This window comes from Coenobita brevimanus, chromosome 26, assembly GCF_032717465.1.
Source record: "Coenobita brevimanus isolate Jiangsu-jjx chromosome 26, ASM3271746v2, whole genome shotgun sequence".
In the NCBI taxonomy this organism is placed as follows: domain Eukaryota; kingdom Metazoa; phylum Arthropoda; class Malacostraca; order Decapoda; family Coenobitidae; genus Coenobita; species Coenobita brevimanus.
This window is the reverse complement of record NC_136979.1, coordinates 44,145,696-44,170,060: the sequence shown is the minus strand read 5'-3', so window position 1 is coordinate 44,170,060 and position 24,365 is coordinate 44,145,696. Positions and strand designations below refer to the sequence as shown.

At 41.0% G+C, this 24,365-nt stretch overlaps 1 protein-coding gene and 1 non-coding gene across 2 annotated transcripts in view; one reads left to right on the top strand and one right to left on the bottom strand.

Annotated features, from left to right (window-relative positions):
- Positions 1–24,365, bottom strand: part of rdgB (retinal degeneration B) — a 303,195-nt gene that overhangs the window by 5,465 nt on the left and 273,365 nt on the right. The gene's annotated exons all lie outside the window — the stretch shown is intronic.
- Positions 18,840–18,958, top strand: LOC145394291 (5S ribosomal RNA). The gene has a single exon (XR_013896363.1). It is a non-coding gene; the product is annotated as a 5S ribosomal RNA (ribosomal RNA).

Genomic DNA, 24,365 nt, shown 5'->3' with positions numbered 1-24,365 from the left:
GAGGTTTCAATTACAATTCCTGAACTTTACACTGAATGACAGCTTGCCGAGTTATGATGTTGTTCAAATTATTACCACTGTCTGTTAATTTCCCAGCAGATATGACTGCTTGTATTGTTATTCAAGCTACTCTCCCATCTTTCTATCTGCAATGCCATTGTTTCAGTCTTAAAAGTTTCTTCACTCACACTGCCTGAGTGCATGTGTATGCACACACACACACACACACACACACACACACACACACACACACACACACACACACACTTGATTGACTAACATAAGAGTGGCATTCCATTACATGGATGAGGAGATGATGGAAAAATTGATAGTGGCCATGATCCACCCCAGGGTGGAATATGCGGCAGTAGTGTGGTCCCCACACAAAAAGAAAGATATAAACAAGATCGAGAGAATACAAAGAACAGCAACCAAGATGGTCCCCAGCTTGGCAGATCTGTCGTACGGAGAAAGGCTGGAAAAGCTGGATATGCCTTCCTTAGAAGAAAGGAGAGAGAGAGGCAACATGATTGCAGTGTTCAGGGTCGTGATGGGAGTAGATAAAATTGATAGAAAAGATGTTTGTATGGTATGGGAGAGTAACAAAAGGACACAGAATGAAACTCAAAAAGCCAAGTTGCTTGAAGGATATCAAGAAATATTGCTTTCCACATAGATGCACAGACCTGTGGAACAGCCTGGACAAAGTGGCCATCCAGTCTAAAAACTTAAATGAGTTCAAAGCAAAATCTGACTTATTGAGGAAATGAGATGGGACCCCACGAGCGTAGCTCAATTCCTGTATATCACAACTAGGTAAATACATATACACACACAAGAAGCCAAGCTGCTTGAAGTATATCAAGAAATATAGTTTTCTTTATAGATGCACAGACCTGTGGAATAGCCTGGACAAAGAGATCGTCCAGTCTCAAAACTTGATTGAGTTTAAAGCAAAATTTGACTAATTTAGAAACACAGACGGGACCCCATAAGCGTAGCTCATTTCCTGTATATCACAATTAGGTAAATACAATTAGGTAAATACACACACACACACACACACACACACACACACACACACACACACACACACACACAGATGAATCCAAATCAAGGATGCAAGATGAGGACATCAAGGAAATCAAGGAGCAACAAAATGGGTGGAAGAAAATTCAGGAGGAAGGAACAGTAAATTTTAAAGAGATTATAGAACAACAAAGCATGGAAAAGGTGGAGAAGGAAGTGGTTAGGGTACTGAGAAGTAGAGAATCTTCAGCCAGGGATGTAGCAGATAAGAAAAAGTGTGTAATAATTTCAGGACTAAAAGAAAAATGTATGACAGTAAGATCAGAAAGAGAAAGAGAAGAACTGAGTAAGATTAAAGAAATAATGTCAGTAGTTATGGAGGGTAACAATGAAGCTCAAGAAGAGATTAAAGAAGTGTGTAAGTTAGGAAAGTACAAGGAAGGAGGGGCGAGGCCATTGAAGGTAAAGTTTAAGTCTCAGGCAATGGTAAATTAAATCATCAATAGAACGTGGAAATTATCAGACAAAGAAGATTTCAAAAATATTTGGATAAGGAGAGATACAAATGAGGAAGAAAGAGCTAAAATAAAGGAGTTAGTAAAGGAAGCAAAGGCAAAAAATGAACAGAGAACAGAAGAAGAGAAGACTGTGTTTTTTTGGAGAGTTATGGATCACTAATTGAGGAAGTGGTATCGGCGGAGAGGAGACAACAGGGTATAAAAAACATCAAAAATAATTTGAAGGTGGTATATACTAATGTTGATGGTTTAATATCGGCAAGGTTAGAAATCAACGATTTCTTGAGGGTACATGAACCAGATGTTATATGCTTTGTAGAGACCAAGTTAAGAGAAGATATTGATGTCCATATGGGAGATAGTAAATACAAACTGTGGAGAAATGACAGAAAAGAAAAAACGGGAGGAGGAGTGATGATAGCAGCGAAGAACAACATAAATGTAGTTACCGTGGAAATGGGAGAAGGCAGGGCTGAAGTGATAAATACGAAATTAGAAGTTGGAGAGAATAGCAAGAAAGATATGGCAGTAGTGTATGTTCCCCCTAAGACAAGAGCATGGAATGATGATGAATACCAGGAGATGTTGTCAGACATGGTTAGTTACCTGCAGAAAATGATTGAGAAATGCAACAATACAATTTTAATGGGTGACTTAACTGTAAAGAGGTGAACTGGGAGATATGGGACTCAGGAAGCAGCAAAGATTCGTGGGGCACTATATTATTAAATACTGTATAACTATGAGGAATGTGATAACGCAATGGGTCAAAGAAGAGACACGGTTCCGAGGTGAGGGCACACCAGCAAGATTAGACTTACTGTTTACCAAAGAACCCGATATAATAGAATCTTTGAAATACCTGTGTCCTATAGGAAAAAGTGATCATGTGGTCATTGAGTTCCAGATGATAATAGGAAACGTGGTGCCAAGACACAAGCATTATAGGCAGGGAAGATACAACTTTGGGAAAGCAGACTTTACAGGCTTCAGAAAATTTTTCAAAAATGCGGATTGGAGAAAATTCAGAGAAACAAGAGAGATACAGAGGAAGTAGGATATCTTTCTAGACCTCTATAATTCGGGAGTGGCAAAGTTTGTGCCAAAAGTAAGGCAGAAAGAAAACAGGAAAAAGGAGTGGTTTAACAGAAGGTGTATGATAGTAAAAAAAGAGAGAGAGACAGCATGGAACAACTGGAGAAAGAGAGGTAATAACAGAACAAAGGAAGAATATAAAAGAACTAGAAATGAATACACAAGAATATGCAGAGAGGAAGAAAGGAATTTTGAAAAAGGTATAATAGACAAAAGTAAGGATGAACCCAAATTGTTTTATAGATTTGTCAATGGCTAACTAATACAAAAGGAAGGAATCACCAAACTGAAAGTAGAAAGAGAGGTCTACAAAGATGCAGCGATGCAAGCTGAAATAATGAACAAATGTTTCCATTCGGTTTTCACTAATGAAAAGGAGTTTGTGGAAGGGGAGGGAGTGACTAGAAATGTAGTGATAGAAGATATAAAAGTGGAAGTACAGGAAGTGTATAAATTACAGGAAATTTAAGATGTAAGGAAAGCCCCAGGACCAGATGGAATCTCTAACTGGGTACTGAGGGAATACAGAGAACAACTGGCAGATAAGATTCACAGTTTAATTGTGTTCTCAGGAAGAGGGAAAAGTGTCTCAAGAATGGAAGACGGCAAATGTGGTACCAATTTATAAGGGACAAAACAGGGAAGAACCCCTGAATTATAGACCAGCATCCCTAACCAGCATGGTCACAAAATTGTGAGAGATAATCCTGAAAGATTGATGGATAAAATATCTGGAAGAGATGAATATTTTGGCTGAAAGTCAGATTGGATTCAGAAGTGGAAGGTCATGTGTTTCTAACTTTTTGAGCTTTTACTCAAGAGCGATTGACGCGCTACGGGAGAGAGATGGTTGGGTGGATTGTGTGTATTTAGATTTGAGGAAGGCCTTCGACAAGGTACCCCATAAGAGACTAATGTGGAAACTAGAGCAAATAAGAGGACTGAAGGGAAACCTCCTGGAATGGATGAGTCTTTTTTGAGAGAGACAAATAAGGACAGTAATAAAGGATAGGATGTCTGGATGGAGTGAAGTAACAAGTGGAGTCCCACAGGGCTCGGTGTTGGCACCAGTAAAGTTCCTGATTTACGTAAATGATATGGTAGATGGAATGAACAGTTATGCAAGTCTGTTTGCTGATGACACAAAGATCTTGAGGAAGGTAGAGGTTGAGGAGGATTGTAAAATGCTGCAGGAGGATCTGGATAGGATACACGGTTGGAGCCGGACGTGGGAAATGAAATTCAATGCCAAGAAATGTAAAATGTTGGAAATTGGTAAAAGTACCAAGAGGCCATCACTGAATTATTTGATGGGTAATGAACCAATCACAAAAGTGAGAGAAGAGAAAGATTAGGGAGTGCTGGTCCAGGTTAGTTTGTCACCTGAAAAACATATTAACAAGATAGTTAGAGAGACATATAAACTCTTGACTAATATAAGAGTAGCATTTCATTATATGGATGAGGAGATGATGAAAAAATTAATAGTGGCCATGATCTGCCCCAGGTTAAAATATGCAGCAGTAGTGTGGTCCCCACACAAAAACAAAAATATGAACAAGATTGAGAGAATAGCAACAGCAACCAAGATGGTCCCTAGTCTGGCAGATGTCGTACAGAGAGAGACTGGAAAAGCTGGATTTGCCTTCCTTACAGGAAAGAAGCATGAGGGACGACATGATTGCAGTGTTCAGGACCATGATGGGAGTAGATGAAACTGACAGAGGAGATCTGTTTGTATGGGATACGAGAGTAACAAGAAGACACGGAATGAAATTGAGGAAGCCAAGCTGCTTGAAGGTTATCAGGAAGTATAGTTTTCCTTACAGATGTACAGACCTGTGGAATAGCCTGGACAAAGAGATCGTCCAGTCTAAAAACTTAAACGAGTTTGGAGCAAAATTTGACTTATTGAGAAACAGACAGGACCCCATGAGCGTAGCTCATTTCCTGTCTATCACAATTAGGTAAATACAATTAGGTAATACAGAAGGACCTAATGTTAGGCCCAACCAGATAAAATTTACAAATAAAAATGTGGCAAAAGATGTGTTGGGAGCACCACATTCGCTGAGTGATGATGAAAATCTATATTTAAAAAAAAAAAAAAAAAAAAAAAAAAATGATAAGAAAGATCTAAACTCAGCTAAAAGAACTAAACTAAAAACACTGCTGGAAAAGGCTAAAACAAAAAAGAGGGAAGATTAGAGGGACAAAGAGAAGTGTTTTTTTGGGAGAGTGAAGGATATGAAACTCAAGAAGTGGTACATAAAGAAGGACTAAAGAGAAATGTACAAAATGATTTGGGAGGCCTAAGTAAAGTTAGAGCAAATAAGGAAGTCATTACGAACACTCAGGCTTATATGATAAAGGTAACGTATACAAATGTGGATGGATTGCTAATGAAATAACTAGAACTTGGTGACTATATTTGGGAAAAGAAGTCAGAAGTGGTAGGTTTAGCTGAAACTAATTAGAGAGTGAATTCGATGCAAATGTGCTTGGTTGGAAAGATTATAATGTGTGGAGGAAAGACAGAAAAGGAAAGTTTGGAGGAGGAGCGATGATTATGACTGATGATGCAAAAAGGGTACATTGAGAAAAAACGAAAGTGTATATACTGGGAGTGGAAATAGTGGAAGAACATGGAGGAAAGTTGGACACAGTAGTGATGTACATGCCACCAAGGATCAGGACATGGAATAGGGATGGGTATAAACAGTTAATGAGTGAGTCTCTAGATATTAGGAAGATAACTGAGCAGAGAAACAGATTGCAGCTACTGGGTGATTTTAACTGTAGAGAGGATGATTGGAAAAGAATCCAAACAGGGAACAATGTGAAAACCTGGAGGTAGAGACTGATGGAGCTGATAACGGAAAACATGTTAATACAGTTGGTTAAAAAAATACAAGAATTAGAGGAGAGGATACACCAACAAGATTGGATCTGATTTTTACAATGAGCTGTAATGATATACAGAAAATACAGCTGTAATGATATACAGAAAATACAGCTGTAATGATATACAGAAAATACAGTACCATATCCCCCTAGGAATGAGTAACCACATGGTTATGGAGATGGCAGTATTGTTTGGGGACATGGGAGAAAGAGAAGAGACATATCGACAAAATAGATATAACTATGGGAAAGCAGCTTCTGACTCCTTAAGACAATATTTTGGAAATATGGAGTGGAGTGAAATGGAGAGGGGGGAAAATATCCAGGAGAAACATAATATCTTCATGAAAATATATGAGGATGGAGTTGAAAACTATGTTCCTAGAATTGCTGCAAAAAAGGAAGACAGAAAGAAAGATGGGTTCAATAAAAGATGTAGGGAGGCACCTGAAATTAGGAACAGAGCATGGGATAAAGTAAGAAAAAGATAGACGGAAAAAGCTTGGAAAGAGTACAAAGAAGTAAGATATGAATATGTACAAGTAAGAAGGGCGGAGGAACAAAAATACGAGAAGGATACAATTAATAAAAGCAAAGAAATAGCCCAGGCTGCTCTACAGGTTTGTTAATTGTAAAATGAGAACAAAGAACTGCATAGTAAGACTGAGAGATGGTGATGTAATATATGAAAACGAAATGGAAATTTGTAACATAATGAATAATAAATTCTATCTATCTATCTATTGCCAGACGCCTCAATCCCGTTTGAAGTGGCCACAAACAAATCGTCTCCACGTTGCCCTGTCCCCCGCCATTTCCTTGCCCTGTTCCCAACTCACACCCCCCTCTCTCATATACCTCTCCACCCCATCCCTCCATCTCATCCTCGGCCTCCTCCTCCCTCTCCCCCCCTCCAACTCACACATACGCTCTCTTTGTCAGTCTTTCACCCTCCATCTTCTCCACATGGCCAAACCACCTCAGTGTATTCCTCCTAACGCTTCCTATCACATCCACATCACAACGCTCCTTTATATCCTCATTTGTCAGCCTGTCTCCATGTGACTCCACAGGCTCCTCTTACATAACTCATTTCCACTGCTCTCACTCTTGCCTTGTGTCCTTCCAACAAGGTCCAAGCTTCACTTTCATACGTTAGAGTTGGTATCACAATACTGTCATGTAGTAATTTTTTCACTTCCATGCTCACTTCCCTGTTTCTTATCACTGCTTTCAAGGAACCAGCAACCCTTCTTCCCTGCTGAACCCTTTCGAGCACTTCACCCTCCAAACCTCCATCCTTACTCATCACACAACCCAAGTACTTAAACGTACTCACATTTTCCAATTCCTATCCATCCAACCTCACTGTACATTCATTGACTTCGCCTCTCTCAAAGACCATCACTTTACTCTTGCCTACATTCATCTTTAGATTCCGTTTCTTACACACTCTCCCAAATTCATCCACCAAGCCTTGCAGCTCCCCTTCGTCTTCACTCAACAACACGGTATCATCTGCAAACAACAGTACAGGGAGTTTCCAAACACTACCCTCTCTCACCAGGGCCAGTCCAACATCCACTACCCAACCTTGTATCTCTTTTATTACCCACCCATGTACAGATTGAACAACCATGGAGACATGACACATCCCTGTTTCAACCCAACCTTCAAAGAGAAAAATTCACTCAGTTCACCATCCACATGCACTGCAGCCTTAGCACCATCATAAAAACTTTTCAAAGCATTCAGCAATTTCCCATCTACTCCATATATTCTTAATACTTTCCACGATCCTTGTCTATCCACCCTGTCATATGCTTTCTCCAAATCCATGAAAGCAGCATACAGCTTCCTTCCTTTCTCTAGAAACTTTTCCACTAAAGATCTAAGAATGAATATCTGATCTACACAACCTCTTCCCTTCCTAAAGCCTCCCTGTTCTTCTCCAACTAATTCCTCTGTTCTTTCTCTAACTCTGTCAATAAGTATCCTATCATACACTTTTCCTATTATGCTAAGAAGACAAATGCCCCTTTGATTACCACACACTTCTTTTTCCCCTTTTCCTTTGTACAAGGGAATAATTATACCTGACTTCCAATCCTCCGGGACTCTACCTTCCTCCTAGGCCAATCTGCACATCTTCCACATCCATTCTACTACTATCTCTCCCCCATGCTTCAGTATTTCACTACAGACTCCATCAATTCCTGGGGCTTTCCCCAATTTAACTTTCTTCATTTGCTTCCACAACTTCTGTCCTACTGATTTCTTCCTGTCTTCTCACCTCCCTCCTCCCAGCCATTCCCCAGCCACTTATACTCGGTATAAGTAACAGAAAAGGAATTCCCAGAACTTATAAAAAAGATGTAATCCATGAAATTGGAAACAGTAGTAACTGAGAGAAATGAGATACTGTACTTTAGCTGACGAAGGATACAAATGTGAGAAAGGCAATAAGGCCCATCTATGATATTATAAGGTTTTCCATAGAAAGTGGGATCTACCTACTGAATGGAAAAGAGTGAATATGGTTCCGATTTATAAAGGTGGTGACAGGAAGGACCTGCTGAACTATAGACCAGTGTCCCTCACTAGAACTGTCTACAAACTGTGTGAAAATGTCATTAGAAAAAGATGGCTAAAATTCCTTGAAGGGTATATGATAATAACGCCCAAGCAATTTGGATTCAGAGAAGGGTTGTCGTGTGTTACGAACATGTTGAGCTTCCATTGTAGAGTGACAGACATTGTTCAAGAAATGGAAGGATTGGCAGACTGTATTTACCAGGGTTTAAAAAAGGCTTTTGATAGAGTATCACATAGCAGACTATTATGGAAACCAAAAACCTATTTATGTGTACACAAGAAATTGTTGAAATGGATGGAAAATTATTTGACAGAAAGACAAATAAGAACCATAATAAGAGACAAGTTTTCCCAATGGAAAAAGGTAACTAGTGGAGTGCCCCAGGATTCGGTGGTGGCCCCAATTATGTTCTTGATACATATAAATGACATGCTTGAAGGGCTGAATACTTATATGAGTTTATTTGCTGATGATACAAAAATTATGAAACATATTAAAGGAGTAAATTGTTGTAAGGAATTACTAAAAGATCTAGGTAAATGCTACAAGTGGAGTCAAATGTGCAAAAATGGAATTCATCATCATCATTATCCGGACCTCCTTTCCCACCCAAGGGCAGGATGAGGAGTAGCAATGTCCAGACAGCCCAAATTTGCTCAATCTAATGGGCCACGCTTCCATTCACTATCATTCAAGCCTCCGGAATCCTGGCTCTATCAGATACGCCAAAAACATTCACCACATTATGTAGCCTCACATAAACGTACCCAATAGAGTCAAACCAGATGCTGCCACATTAAAAAAGGGTGCCAAATCCCTGATCATGCACTTCTCCTCACAACATTCATCCAGTCAGCTCAATCTCCTGTCAGTTCCCCAGTCTCACAAACTTCCTAACCTCTCGTTCTCACACACTCATCCATCACATCTCTCCACCTTCTCCTTGGCCTACCTCACCTCCTCCCTCCTTCAAATTCGCACAGATATGCCTTTTTCACCACTCTACTGTTAACCATTCTCTCCACATGACCATACCATCTCTATACACTCTCTTCAATTCTGGTGTCCACAGACTTCCTAACTCCATATATTTCAAAAATCACATTATTTTGTATCCTATCCACCCTCTGTACTCCACACACATTCCTCAGCAGTCCCATCTCCTGTGCTCTTACTCTTGACTTTTCATTTTCATGCCACACCATAGTCTCACATCCATATGTTAAAGATCCCACTAACACTCCTTCATGTAAGTCTTATGCAGCGGCAACACTCAAGCCTCTGTTTCTTATCAAGGCCTTCATTGCACCAGCTACTTTTCTTCCTTGTGTCACTCTACTTTCCACTTCTTTTGCACATTTTCCTCTCTTTTCTATCACTGTACCCAGGTATTTGAACTCTCTCACCAATTCTAGTCTCTCTTCCTTCACTGTAACATTGCACTGGGATTCACCTTCTTTCTCAATAACCATCACTTTACTCTTTTCTACATTTACTCTCAAGGCACGATGCTCACAGACATCAGCAAAACTCTGCACTAGCCTACCGAGTTCTTGTTTAGTATTTGCAAGTTGTACTGCATTATCAGCATACAACAAATTTGAGATATTCCATCCATCACCATTCATTACCAACACTATCCTCCTCTCCATTACTTTTGTTTTTACCTCTCTCATAACCCTGCCAATATATATATATATATATATATATATATATATATATATATATATATATATATATATATATATATTGAACAACCATGGGGACATCACACAACCTTGTCGCACGTCCACATCAATCGTGAACCATTCACTTAGATGCCCATGAACCCTTACACATGCTTCACTACCACCAAAAAAACTCTTGACGGTACGTAGCAGCTTACCATCTACACCGTACATGTGCAAAACTTTCCACAATCCTTTTCTGTTCACTTTGTCATATGCTTTTCCCAGATCCATGAATGTCATATGGTCTTTCTCACAAGCCTTCTCTGCTATCTGTCTCACTGCAAATACTGTATTTGATCAACACATCCTCTGCCACTCCTAAAGCCACCCTGTTCATCACTCACTAGTACTTCTAATATTTCTCCTCCTTTCTCTACAGTGATTCTTCCATATACCTTCCCTACCATACTCAATAAACTTATGCCACGATAATTCTTGCACTCACTTCACTCACCCTTATTTTTGTACAGGGGTACAATCATGGCCTTTTTCCACTCCGCTGGCACAGTTTCATTCTTCCTTGCCTTCTTACATATCTCCAACAAGCACTTCATTCCATTCTCTCCACTCCCAGGTTCACGGGGCCCGAGAACCTGGGAGTGGCTTCGGTTGCTCGGGCAAGTACCACATCTCTCAGTACAACATATACAACAACACCGTTTTTTTCTACACCGAGAAATAACTCCCCGGTGGTCATTTCTTGACGACTTCTTCTAGCCAGGGACACTGAGAACAATCCAGGACCCACCAACAAGTACACATGTCCAACATGCTCAAAACCTATCACGCTGAGCCGACAGACAAAGAGTTCAGTTCAGTGCAAGTCCTGCAAGAGCTGGACCTATTACACCTGCACAACATTTGCATCCAGAAAACATTACACCAACACCTGGACCTGCTCCTTATGCTCCTTCCCCCCACCCACTAACCCCCCCACCAACCCTACTCTTACTTCCTCCACACCTCAGTCAAACCCACCGATCCTTCCCACACCATCCAAGCCCCCATCCCCTTCCATTCCACCTCATCTTAATACACCCCAACCCTTACCTCCATCACAACCTTCTCTTACCCCTTTCCCTCCACCCACACCATCACCTCCCCCCCGTGCTGCAGCAGCCAACACACACTGTACACACAACATAAACACCCTTCAATTAAACATAGATGGCATAAACACCAAAAAACAAGAACTCATACAATTCATCAAACAACAAAACATACACGGTGCCATCTTACAAGAAACAAAACTACACAGAACACAAAAAACACCTACATTTCATAATACCACCACCATACGACAAGACCGGGCATATGGCGGTGGCGGTGGACTTATCACCCTGGTACACAAATCCATCAACTTTTCAGATACCAGTGCACACACAAAGTCACTTCTCCCGCCACATGACACCACAACAGAAATACAATCAATTAAAATATGCACTGGTAACAAATCACATATGACAATTGCCAACACATACACTCCCCCCCAGTTGTCCCCCACAGTACCACACAATTACTCTCCACAAATACACCACATCGCTAACATACCCAACATCATCCTGGATGATGATTTCAACGCCAAGGCGTCGGCCTGGCATGTCAACGACCCAACCACAGACAGAGGGCTGGTACAGTAAAAGTCCAATTCTTTGGCATCCAATTCCCTGGCAAATCTGACATTTCGGCAGTTTTGAGAAATAGTCCCATTTACGAAAATCTCTGATCGTTCGGCAGATTTTCCGATTTTTTTCGTCAGTCTTGAAATTCTCCATGAGTCCTTAGAGCCTGTTGCAGGACCTTCTACTGCTGGGGACTTCTTCCAGCAGTAGCAGACTCCAATCAACCCCTTCTATTGTACATATGTAAATAAGGAACCTACTATAAGTTTATGTAAGTGCATGTGAACTTGTAGGCCTACTGTACCATTATATTTATATACAGTATGTTCACTAATTTCTTTATTTTTCATATTCATGTATAGTACTGTATTCATTACAGTATTGTACAGTATCAAACAGTATACAGTACTCTCTCCAAACACATTTGTAATGATATGAGTAGTGATGATAGTGTTCACCGAAACATGTAAGGTACTGAGTGGGTAGGGTTTTTGATAATTCGGCAATTTTGATTTTTCGGCTCTTGCCTGGTCCCATAGATGCCGAAAAATCGGACTTCTACTGTACTACAATCACAAACAGATCATCTTTTCATACTGAATAATCTCCATCAACATACCCATATCCCACACCAAGCCCTCTTCCTCCCATCATCCTGAGACATCACCTTTTGCTCCCTAAACCTTGCCCCCACAACCATCTTGGAGAGTGGTCAAAACCCTTGGATCTGATCACCTCTCAATCATCATCACTACCAAACCAGAATCACCCCAGCTGGCCATAGACACACATACACTAATTATAAGAAAGCCAACTGAGAGGCCTTCACAACTGAAACAGAACAACATTTCAAAACATTAAACAGTACGCCCATCACAAACATCAACACCGCTGTGCACACTTTCAATATACACTGTAATTATACGAAATGCAGACAAAAGACACATCCCTAGAGGCAACAGAAAGAGACAAAGCCCCACTTCACACTAGAAATTCAAGACCTCATCAGTCAATGGGGGAGGCGGTGGCTCAATCGGTAGAGAGGTGGCTTGCAGTCCTACCGGACCCAGGTTCAAATCCCCACTGGGACAGGGAACAGTTTAAGGATTTAAATTTCATTACGGTAGACTTTACCTATCTACCAGAAGACCTGCCGACAAGTCGTAAAAACACCCCCACTAATACCAATACACCAGTCCTGTATGAGACAGCCCTAGCATGTATTCAATATGGATGGTGGGTGTTAGCGCTGACGTGGTGACATGTAGAGGTGTACGATATGTAGGAGGACTACTGGGCCTTGGGAGCAGGCTGAGAAGCCTATGCCCAGAGTCGAGCACATAAAAAAAAAACTATGATACTCCCCAACACCCTATACACAAGACACCGTACAACAAATACAAGAACTCAACACTCAAGTAAACAATAAAATATCAGAAAAGCATACATTAAACTGGAATAATTATCTCCAAACACTTGACCACAAAACAAACACCAGCAAACTCTACAAAACACTAATCAGCATCATACTCTCCAACAGCAACACTACACAATCACACGCTGCCATCATAACAACAGACACCATACCTTCAAACAAACAACAAGCAAACACTCTCATAAATAACTTTTCACATGTCACCCATCTAAACCCCCATCGCAATCACTGATGTATCATCCGACATAAGAGAGTGTTCCCCACAGACCCAGACTATGCACCTTTCACTTACAACCAGATGAGGCATATCATTAGCAACCTAAGCACTCATCTGCCTGTGGACCAGACAACATAAGCAACATTCACCTTAAACACCTTGGACCACAAGGCATACAAGCACTCACCAACATATCAAACTACAGCTACTCGCACAACATTTTTTATTTATTTATTTATTTATCTTTTTATGCTAGGAAGAAGGAACCAAAGGCCACAAGTCTGCAATACTGATCCTTCCAAGACAAAATACAAGAGAGAGCCAAATTCAAGACCCAATCATTTCAAGATGCCTGGAGATCACAGTTAGCAGGAAACACAAACAGAGGCAGACAGTTCTAGAGTTGACCTGTTGCATAAATGAAGGACTGGAAGTAACGGTTAACTCTTGCATTAGAGAGATGGACAGAAAAGGGATGAGAGTTTGATGCTAGACGGGTGCTATGCACCCGTCGTAGAGGTGGAGGGATGCAAGCAGACAGTTCAGAGGAGCAGTGACCATTGAAGTAGCCATAGAAAAGAGATAAAGATGCAATAGTGCGGCAAAGAGACAGAGGTTGAAGGGTGCCAGTAAGAGGAGGAGAGTTAATGAGATGAAAATCCTTTGACTCCACCCTATTGAGAAAAGCTGTATGTGGGGAGCCTCCCCACACATGAGAGTTGTACTCTACACAGGGACAGATAAAACCCGTGTATAAAGTCAACAACTGTGCAGGGGTAAAGAAGGATCGGAGTCTGCCTAGCACACCTAATCTCTTGGACGCAGATTTTACAAGAGATGTAATATGATCTTTCCAAGACAAGTCCCAAGTGATAAAACCCCAAGCATGTTCAAGAATGATGCAGGATTAAGCTGAATATTATTAAACATTAATGGGTACTCCTGTGGAAGATTTTGTCGAGTTGATAGGAGTAAGAACTGAGTCTTTGATGCATCTGCCCGTCTCCCGGTGACGACTCAAGGTGCCTGGAACCACGGTCTGACTCTCTTCTTCTTCATTTCTGCAACATTCGCGGCCTTTCCTCTAACTTTCGCTCTGTTGAGCACCACCTCTCCTCCTCTAAACCTCACCTTCTTTTTCTAACGGAGACTCAGCTGTCTGAGGCAACTGACAGCAAACCCTTTTCTGTATCCTCCTACTTTCTCTATACTCATTTCAAAGCCAAAGGTGGCTGTTGTGTATATATACGCAACGACTTATCTTGCTCTCGTGTTCCTGAACTTGATTCTTCTGAATTCTCCACACTCTGGCTTCGGCTTTCCTGTCATTCTCTGACTAAATATATCTGTGCTGTTGACTTATCTCCTAATTCTACTGACTATCAAAAATTCTTCGACTACCTTACTTCTACGATGGAACACATTCTATCCATTTCTCCTTTCTCTGAAATCTCCATTCTTGGAGATTTCAATGTTCACCACCACCTTTGGCTCTCCTCTCCTTTCACGGATCCACCTGGTCAACAAGCCTACATCTTTTCTATCCTTAATGACCTAGAGCAGCTTGTACAGCACCCTACCCGTATCCCTGACCGCCTTGGAGAGAGCTCCAACATACTTGACCTCTTCCTCACAACTAATCCTTCTGCTTACTCTGTTAATCTTTTCTCTCCGTTGGGCTCCTCCGATCACAACCTTATTACCTTAACCTGTCCTATCACTCCGGTACAGCCTGTGGACCCTCCAGTGAAACGTCGTCTGTGGCATTTTGGAGCCGTGGACTGGGAGGCCCTCAGGCAGTTCTTTGATTTTCCCTGGAATGATTATTGCTTTCATGGCCGTGAGCCATCTGAGTGTGCCTTGCGCATTACGGAGGTTATTCTCTCGGGCATGGAAGCATACATTCCTTTCTCATATCCTTTGACTAATGCAAGAAAGCCTTGGTTTAATCACGCTTGTTCTAATGCTGTCCGCAACAAGGAGAGGGTCTACAAAAGGTACCGGAGCCAACCCACCCCTGAATCACATCATCTTTACGTTTCTGCCCGGAATCATGCTAAGTCTGTTCTTCGCTCTACTAAAAATAATTTCATCCATACTAAATGCTCTCAACTCTCCAACTCGAATTCTTCCCGCTCCTTCTGGCATCTTGCCAAAAATCTTTCTAACAACTTTACCTCATCATCCTTCCCTCCTCTTTTCTACTCTGATGGTTCTGTAGCTATTTCTTCTACTGATAAAGCAGATCTCTTCGCACAGACTTTCTCCTCCAATTCTACCTTAGACGATTCCGGTGCTGTTCCTCCATCACTTCCCCCCTCTGACTTCCTCATGGCTGACATTAAAATGTCTTCAGTTGATGTATTTTCTGCCATCACTGGCCTCAGTACTAACAAGGCATATGGGCCTGATGGGGTCCCTCCTGTTGTTCTCAAGAACTGTGCTTCTGTGCTTACACCCTGCCTAGGCAAACTCTTTCGCCTTTGTCTGTCAACTTGTACCTTTCCTTCTTGCTGGAAGTTTGCTCTCATTCAGCCAGTCCCAAAGAAGGGTGACCACTCCCAACCCTCCTACTATCGTCCAATTGCTTTAACGTCCTGTATTTCAAAAGTTTTCAAGTCAATTCTTAATAGAAAAATTTTAAGGCATCTTTCCTATCACAACCTTCTTTCCGATCGTCAGTATGGGTTCCGTCAGGGACGCTCCACTGGCGATCTTCTCACCTACCTTTCAGACTCCTGGTCATCCTCCTTTCGGGACTTTGGCGAAAGCTTTGCCATTGCACTTGACATCTCAAAGGCTTTCGATCGAGTCTGGCATAAATCTTTAATTTCCAAACTGCCCTCCTACGGTTTCTATCCTTCTATCTGTGCCTTCATCGCTAGCTTCCTTTCTGGTCGTTCTATAGCCGCTGTTGTAGACGGCCATCGTTCTTCTCCTAGATCTATCAACAGTGGTGTTCCTCAGGGCTCTGTCCTATCACCAACTCTCTTCCTTTTATTCATCAATGATCTTCTAAGCTGTACATCTAACCCTATTCACTCATACGCTGACGACTCCACCCTTCACCTTTCCATTCGGTTCCCGCAACGCCCATCTCAACAGTTACTTCAACAAGCAAGGGATGAGGCTGTGGCACACCTAATGTCTGATTTGGCTCGTATCTCTGATTGGGGTAAAAATAATATGGTTGTCTTTAATGCATCTAAGACTCAGTTCTTACACCTATCAACCCGACAAAATCTTCCACAGGTATACCCACTAATGTTTAATAATATTCAGCTTAATCCTGCATCATCCTTGAACATGCTTGGGGTTTCATTTACTTGGGACTTATCTTGGAAAGATCATATTACATCTCTTGTAAAATCTGCTTCCAAGAGATTGGGTGTGCTAAGCCGACTCCGCTCTTTCTTTACCCCTGCACAATTGTTGACTCTATACAGGGGTTTTATCCGCCCCTGTGTGGAGTACAACTCTCATGTGTGGGGAGGCTCCCCACATACAGCTCTTCTCAATAGGGTGGAGTCAAAGGCTTTTCGTCTCATTAACTCTCCTCCTCTTACTGACTCCCTTCAACCGCTGTCTCTTCGCCGCACTGTTGCATCTTTATCTCTTTTCTATCGCTACTTTAATGGTCACTGCTCCTCTGAACTGTCTGCTTGCATTCCTCCACCTCTACGACGGGCGCGTAGCACCCATCTGGCAGCAAACTCTCATCCTTTTTCTGTCCATCTCTCTAATGCAAGAGTTAACCGTTACTCCCAGTTTTTCATTTATGCAACAGGTCAGCTCTGGAACTGTCTCCCTCTGTCTGTATTTCCTGCTGCCTATGATCTCCAGTCTTACGCAGTGTGTCCAGGCATCTCAAAATGATCAGATCTTGAATTTGGCTCTATATTGTATTTTGTTTTTCTCTTGGAGGGAACTGTTACTGCGGGCTCATGTGTCCAGGCATCTCAAAATGATCAGATCTTGAATTTGGCTCTATATTGTATTTTGTTTTTCTCTTGGAGGGAACTGTTACTGCGGGCTCATGGCCTTTGGTTCCTTCTTCCTCGCATAAAAAAAAAAAAAAATTAAAAACAACAAGATTATTTTTACCACAGTCTGAGATACGAGCCAAGTCAGACATTAGGTGTGCCATACCCTCATCCTTGTTTGTTGAAATAACTGCTGAAATGAATGGACATTGCAGGAACCAAATGGAAAGGTGAAGGGTGGAATCATCATCATATGAGTGGATAGGGTTAGATGTACAGCTTAGAAAGTCATTGATGAATAAGAGGAAGAGAGTTGGAGATAGGACAAAGCCATGAGAAACACCACTGCTGATAGATCTAGGAGAAGAATGATGGCCGTCTACAACAGCGGATACAGAACGACCAGAAAGGAAACCATAAATGAAGGCACAGACAGAAGGATAGAAACCATAAAAAGGCAGCTTGGAAATTAACGATTTATGCCAGACTCGATCGAAATACCCAACATCTGCAAGCATGGCATTATCATCACTATCCCTAAACTCAACAAAGACCCCACTTTACCTTCCTCACACCACTCCATCACACTTCTCTGCACCCCCTCTAAAGTCACTGAACGACTGGCACTACAACTAATTACACCTCATACCCTCCTAGCCCCTTCACAACATGGGTTTAGGCCACTACACTCCACAAACACACTTCTTACAGACCTTACATGGAGAGTTTTTGATGGCATGAATTCAGCTAGGTCACCACACAACACTCCTAATCACACTAGACATTAGCAAAGCTTTTCATACCATCCCCCGCCACAACTTCACAAACAAAATATTCAACACAAACATACACAATAACACAAAAAGATGGCTGGCAAACTACTTAGCAGGCAGATGTGCACATGTAACATTTGCCAGTCAGTCTTCGAATATCAGAAACTTCATAAATGGCATCCCCCAAGGATCTGTTTTGTTGCCTACACTCTAACCTATGCATGCATGACATACCCACACCCCACACACCACAGATACACATAGCTTCCTGTGCAGATGATATAACACATGTACACACCAAAATGCAAACACAGCTGCACACATCCTCCAACCTTACCTCAACACACTACAAGAATGGTTCACCACAAACAGGCTCAAAATAGCCCCAGCCAAATCTACAGTACAGTGACCCTTCTCACAAACTGGACAGCAGAACACAGTCACATTCCACATCTCACCATAAACAGCACTCCCCTACCACACAAACACACACCCAAAATACGAGGTGCATTCCAGAAGTTTTGAGACTCTTTTGGGAGAGGCACTTCTAACTGTCCTAGATTATTGTCACTTTAATATACTATTACTATACAGTACATCTAATGAGCTAAGATGTTAGCCAAATTTTGTTTTTCCAGGCTGAAGGAGACGGCTGTTACAGCACTTTAAACACACCCTACTATACACCACTAGTCACAGCTGACTAGTTCGCACAATGCAGTCGGGACATGAAGACAATTTGGATACGCAGTAAAGTTTTGTGTTAAACTGGGCAAAAACGCTACAGAAACTTATGAAATGATCCAGACTGCTTATGGAAGAAAGGAATTTTGAAAAAGGTATAATAGACAAATGTAAGGATGAACCCAAACTGTTTTACAGATTTGTCAATGGCAAACTGAAACAAAAGGAAGGAATCACCAAATTGAAAGTAGAAGCCAACGGCCATACCACATTGAGTACACCGCTTCCCGTCCGATCAGCGAAGTTAAGCAACGTTGGGTCTGGTTAGTACTTGGATGGGTGACCGCCTAGGAACACCAGATGCTGTTGGCATAACGTTCTCCCTACGTGTCAGGTGGGGTTGGTGGAGGATTAGTGCCCCTCCCTGTAAAACAATTAACTCTAAGCCCTTGGCCACCCCGTTTGGGATACATGGCGTCTGGCAATGAATGAATGAATGAATGAAAGTAGAAGGAGAGGTCTAAAAAGATGCGGCAATGCAAGCAGAAATAATGAACAAATGTTTCCAATCAGTTTTCACTAATGAAAAGGAGTTTGTGGAAGGAGAGGGAGTGACTAGAAATGTAGTGATAAAAGATATAAAAGTGGAAGCACACAAAGTATATATATAAATTACCGGAAACTCAAGATGTAAGGAAAGCCCCAGGACCAGATGGAATCTCTAATTAGGTACTGAAGGAATGCAGAGAACAAGTGGCGGATAAGATTAACAGTTTGTTTGTTCTCTAGAAGGGGGGAAAGTGCCTCAAGAATCGAAATTGGAAATGTGGTACCAATATGAAAGGGAGGAAACAGGGAAGAACCCCTGAATTATAGACCAGTGTCTCTAACCAGCATGGTTGCAAAATTGTGTGAGAGAATTCTGAAAGATGGATGGGTAAAATATCTGGAAGAGATGAATATTTTGGCTGGTAGTCAGTTTGGATTCAGAAGTGGAAGGTCGTGTGTTTCCAACTTGTTGAGTTTTTACTCAACAGCGATGGACATGCTTCAGGAGAGAGATGGTTGGGTGGATTGTGCGTATTTAGATTTGGAGAAGGCCTTTGACAAGGTACCCCATAAGAGACTAATGTGGAAACTAAAGCATATAGGAGGACTGAAGGGAAACCTCCTGGAATGGATGAGTCTTTTTTGAGAGAGACAAATAAGGACAGTAATAAAGGATAGGATGTCTGGATGGAGGAAAGTAACAAGTGGAGTCCCACAGGGCTCGGTGTTGGTGCCAGTAATGTTCCTGATTTTCATAAATGATATGGTAGATGGAGTGAACAGTTATGCAAGTCTGTTTGCTGATGATGCAAAGATCTTGAGGAAGGTAGAGGTTAAGGAGGATTGTAAAATGCAGCAGGAGGATCTGGATAGGATACACAAATGGAGCCACATGTGGGAAATGAAATTCAATGCAAAAAATTTTAAATTTTGGAAATGGGAAAAAGTACCAAGAGGCCATCACTGAATTAGTTGATGGGTAATGAACCAATCACAAAAGCAAGCGAAGAGAAAGATTTGGGAGTGCTGGTCCAGGACAGTTTGTCACCTGAAAAACACATTAACAAGACAGTTAGAGAGACGTATAAACTCCTAACTAATATAAGAGTAGCTTTTCATTATATGGATGAGAAGATGATGAAGAAATTGATAGTGGCCATGATTCGCCCCAGGTTAGAGTATGCAGCAGTAGTGTGGTCCCCACAGAAAAACAAACATATAAACAAGATTGAGAGAATACAAAGAACATCAACCAAAATGGTCCCCAGTCTGGCAGATCTGTCTTACAGAGAGAGGCTGGAAAAGCTGGATTTGCCTTCCTTAGAAGAAAGGAAAAAGAGAGGTGACATGATTGCAGTGTTCAGGACCATGATGGGAGTAGATAAAAGTGACAAAGAAGATCTGTTTTTATGGGATAACAGAGCAACAAGAGGACACAGAATAAAAATGAAGAAGCCAAGCAGCTTGAAAGATATCAAGAAATATAGTTTTCCTCATAGATGTATAGACCTGCGGAATAGCCTGGACAAAGAGATCATCCAGTCTAAAAACTTGAACGAGTTTAAAGCTAAATTTGACTTACTGAGAAACAGAGACGGGACCCCATGAGCGTAGCTCATTTCCTATATGTCACAATCAGGTAAACACACACACACACACACACACACACACACACACACACACACACACACACACACACACACACACATACACACACACACACACACAAATGCATATATAAAATACACAAAATTATTTTCTAGGCAGGCTGTTGACACAAAGTGAATCAGAGAGAGACCAGTGTTTTTACCAGGGCCCGTATTCTCTTTGGTTAAGGAAGCTCCCTAACACCTTCGCATACAGGATTTATTTAACTTATTATTCCTTATTGCCCCATTCTGTTACATAAATCCTTCACACATCATTATACTCTGCATACATAATGTACAGAAAATTATATTAGCCAGTCATATCCAAAAATAAATTGCTAGGGAAGAGGTGCTAGGGAATTTCCTTACCTTGACAAGAATACAGGCTTTGGTTGTGCATCAGCAATGAAACTACGCTACCTCTAATAGTTTCTGCTCGCACTGCTGGGACAAGGCAGCTTTGCTGCCAATTGCAATTACTTCAGTCACACAAGAACAAAAGTAGCCAAAACACTCTCTTGGATAACATCAACCTGGTTGGTCTCTCTCTCTCTCTCTCTCATACATTAACTGATAAATCTAAAGATGGTAATATCCTATGTTGGTTTGCAAAACCAAACACTCTGCCATTCACACTGCACCAATATGTCACAGCAGCACAAAGGGTGGCTAAAACATCCCCTCACAGAATATTAGTTTGGACTAAATTTGGAATATCAGCTATTGGACCCCAATGGTTATGTGTGCAATTTTTCAATTAATATGTTTCTCAGGGTTTGAAATTTTGCTACAAGCATACATAGCTCAACATCAATAGTATAGTTGATGGCACATTAATGGTATAAGGGAGGGGGTTTGTATGTATGCACATTGAGTTCTCTCTTAGTAAGGCTGAGGCAGGTGATGGAATTGACAGTCCTTGCCAGAATTATAGAATGATGAATTTAAGGCATGTGACTGACATACTGCTGATTCAAAACACAAGTACTGTACTACAAGGTACTGTACATTGCTAAGTAAAACCTTGTCCTATTTTGATAACCTTTCTAAAGTGCTGACATGGTTTTTGTTGTGCAGTAATAATAATGATGATACTACTACTACTACTACTAATAATAATAATAATAAAAATAATGTAATAATAAATATGGCAGGCTAACGTTATTTATTTCCTCCACAAAAGACCACAGAACAGATCACACAGCTGATCAGACATACAAGTACTGTGTCACACATCTCCCCATGAGCTGAGGGGGAGTGGGATATATGGTATCTCAGTTACTGACTAAAGTTGAAATAACAGGTAGAAGGGTATAAGTCTGCTGTGTACAAATAACTCACATTATGTCCAACAGTTTTTAAAGTATATTTTGAAGGGTATCAGATAACTACTGGCTGAAGCTGAGAAGACAGATATAAAGGCATCACCTTGCTCTGTGTAAGTGACTGACTTTATGTCAAACAGTTTTTAAAACATTTTTTAAAGGGAATCAGACTCAGTCTTAGGTTGTGACTGTCTTATGTCCATCAGTTTTCTGAACATATCTTAAGAGGTATCAGACTCAGTCTTATGTGGTCTGTGTCTACACTCTCACAACTGTTCCATGTGTGAGCCCTGACATTCTTTACATCCAACTTCTTTTTCCATAGCGAGGAGGAGGATCCACCTTCTGAAGGAGGTGATGCCTTACCTGCTTCAACATGAAGCTATTATTCAAGAGTATTCACAGCTTCACTATTGAACAAAGATTTTTGGGTCTGCTAAAGCTTTTCCTTTTAATGCTTAGGCATCCTGGGGTCACTTCAGCCACCTGAAGAGACCTGCAACAGCAAAAGGAGGGGTTTTCCCTTTTGCAGACCTCCAACCCAGGACTAAATCATGAATTATACACTTCTGGCTCACTAGACAGGTGGAGTATCTGAAATACAGCATTAACCAGCATATGCCATGAGGTGGATACTGTGCAATAGAAAAAGAGAAAGAAGAAAAGAAAAATATTATGTTTACAATGAGGCAAATATAACCTGTCTCCCTGCATATCCTTGAAGAATTTGTCTAATATTATGACAATTCATGTCTGCATTGGTACTAAGCAGTCACACAAGTATCAGTGAGGTACAGAAAATGAACCAGTGTCCCTGTGAATGTCGTCTGAGATATATATTAAATGCTGAGCAATGTAATGGCCAGCAATATTTGTTACAAAATGTGTTCGCATTTCCACAGAGCTGACATCCAAGACTCCTTTATGGACATGTGCAGTGAAGTAACATTATGCTGGCATAAAATAATAAAGATTTTATGGTACTTTGAAGATGCCATCTAGTGCATTTTCCTAATGCTATGCTGTCTTGGTGTTTGTGTGCATATTAGTATCGTGACCTTTTCCTCAGCTCTGGGCAATACACTCTACTAATCCACATACACCCCAAGTGTGTATTTTCTCTCTAGTTTCAAACATGACTAGATATACTGTAGTCACTTGTGAACATAGCAAAGTAATAAATCTGTCTATTTTACTTCAACCAGTGATCAACAAGGCTACCACAACCACTCTGTCAACACAAGACTTTCAGGATATGTATGATCTGTATCTGAAGCATCCCTATGGGAGTAAGGGGGGGGGGAAGTTATTTTTCCATCCCCTAGGAATGATGTTCTGTTTCCCTACAAAACGTATTTCTTTTTGGTCTGTCAGTTCAAGGTAGGAAATGTATTAGGTTAGGGGATGTGATATATATTGTGTAAGGAGCAGTGTCTATAAAGAATTCACTAAACACTAGGGATGAATAAAAATACATCAACACTCATCATCGAAAACTCCACTAGACAAGTGCAGTTTGTGAATGTAACACAGAAGCTAAAAAGAAAAAGAAAAACATCAAATCACCATCTTAAAATCTATCCCATAAAATAAAGAAACTCTCAAATAGATGAGTAGGAAACACACACAGACAAACACCCACACTATAGTCATCCTCACAACTCTTCCATAATAAGAGGGAACAGGTTAAGAGAGACAGCAGGGCGAGGGAGAACACACAACAATTATCACCTAAATCTCTTCCGGATGTGAGGATCCAGGGTAAATCTGGAGAGCAGGTGATGCAAGGATTAATAATTGGTCATTTTTGTACAATGGATTATGGGGAGGTAAAATTACAAGACTAAATGGTCACCTTTGTGAATCTGAACATGGGATGTTAAAAATAGATGAGTTCTACTATTATCAATGGTTGAAGCTCTGGCTGAAGGAAACTAATCCATAATCAAAATCTTTATCTGGCATATCTAATAAATGGGCAGTCATACCTGAAAGTATTTAATTGGCTATCACCTTAGTCATATACACTTGTAAACTGTACTTTCTGCTCACCCTTTTCCTCTATCCCTTGTTGAAATGATGTCACAGATAAGTGTCACACCAAATGAAGACTTACTGTTGCTAGTTCAAAAACATGCACAAGTAACAGGGTCATTATGAACTATTCCTTGTGCAAGGTGTTTCACATCAAGCAAAAACCTAGTGTTGGTAGTTCAAAAGCTGCACAAGTAACACTATCATTATGAATTCTTCCTT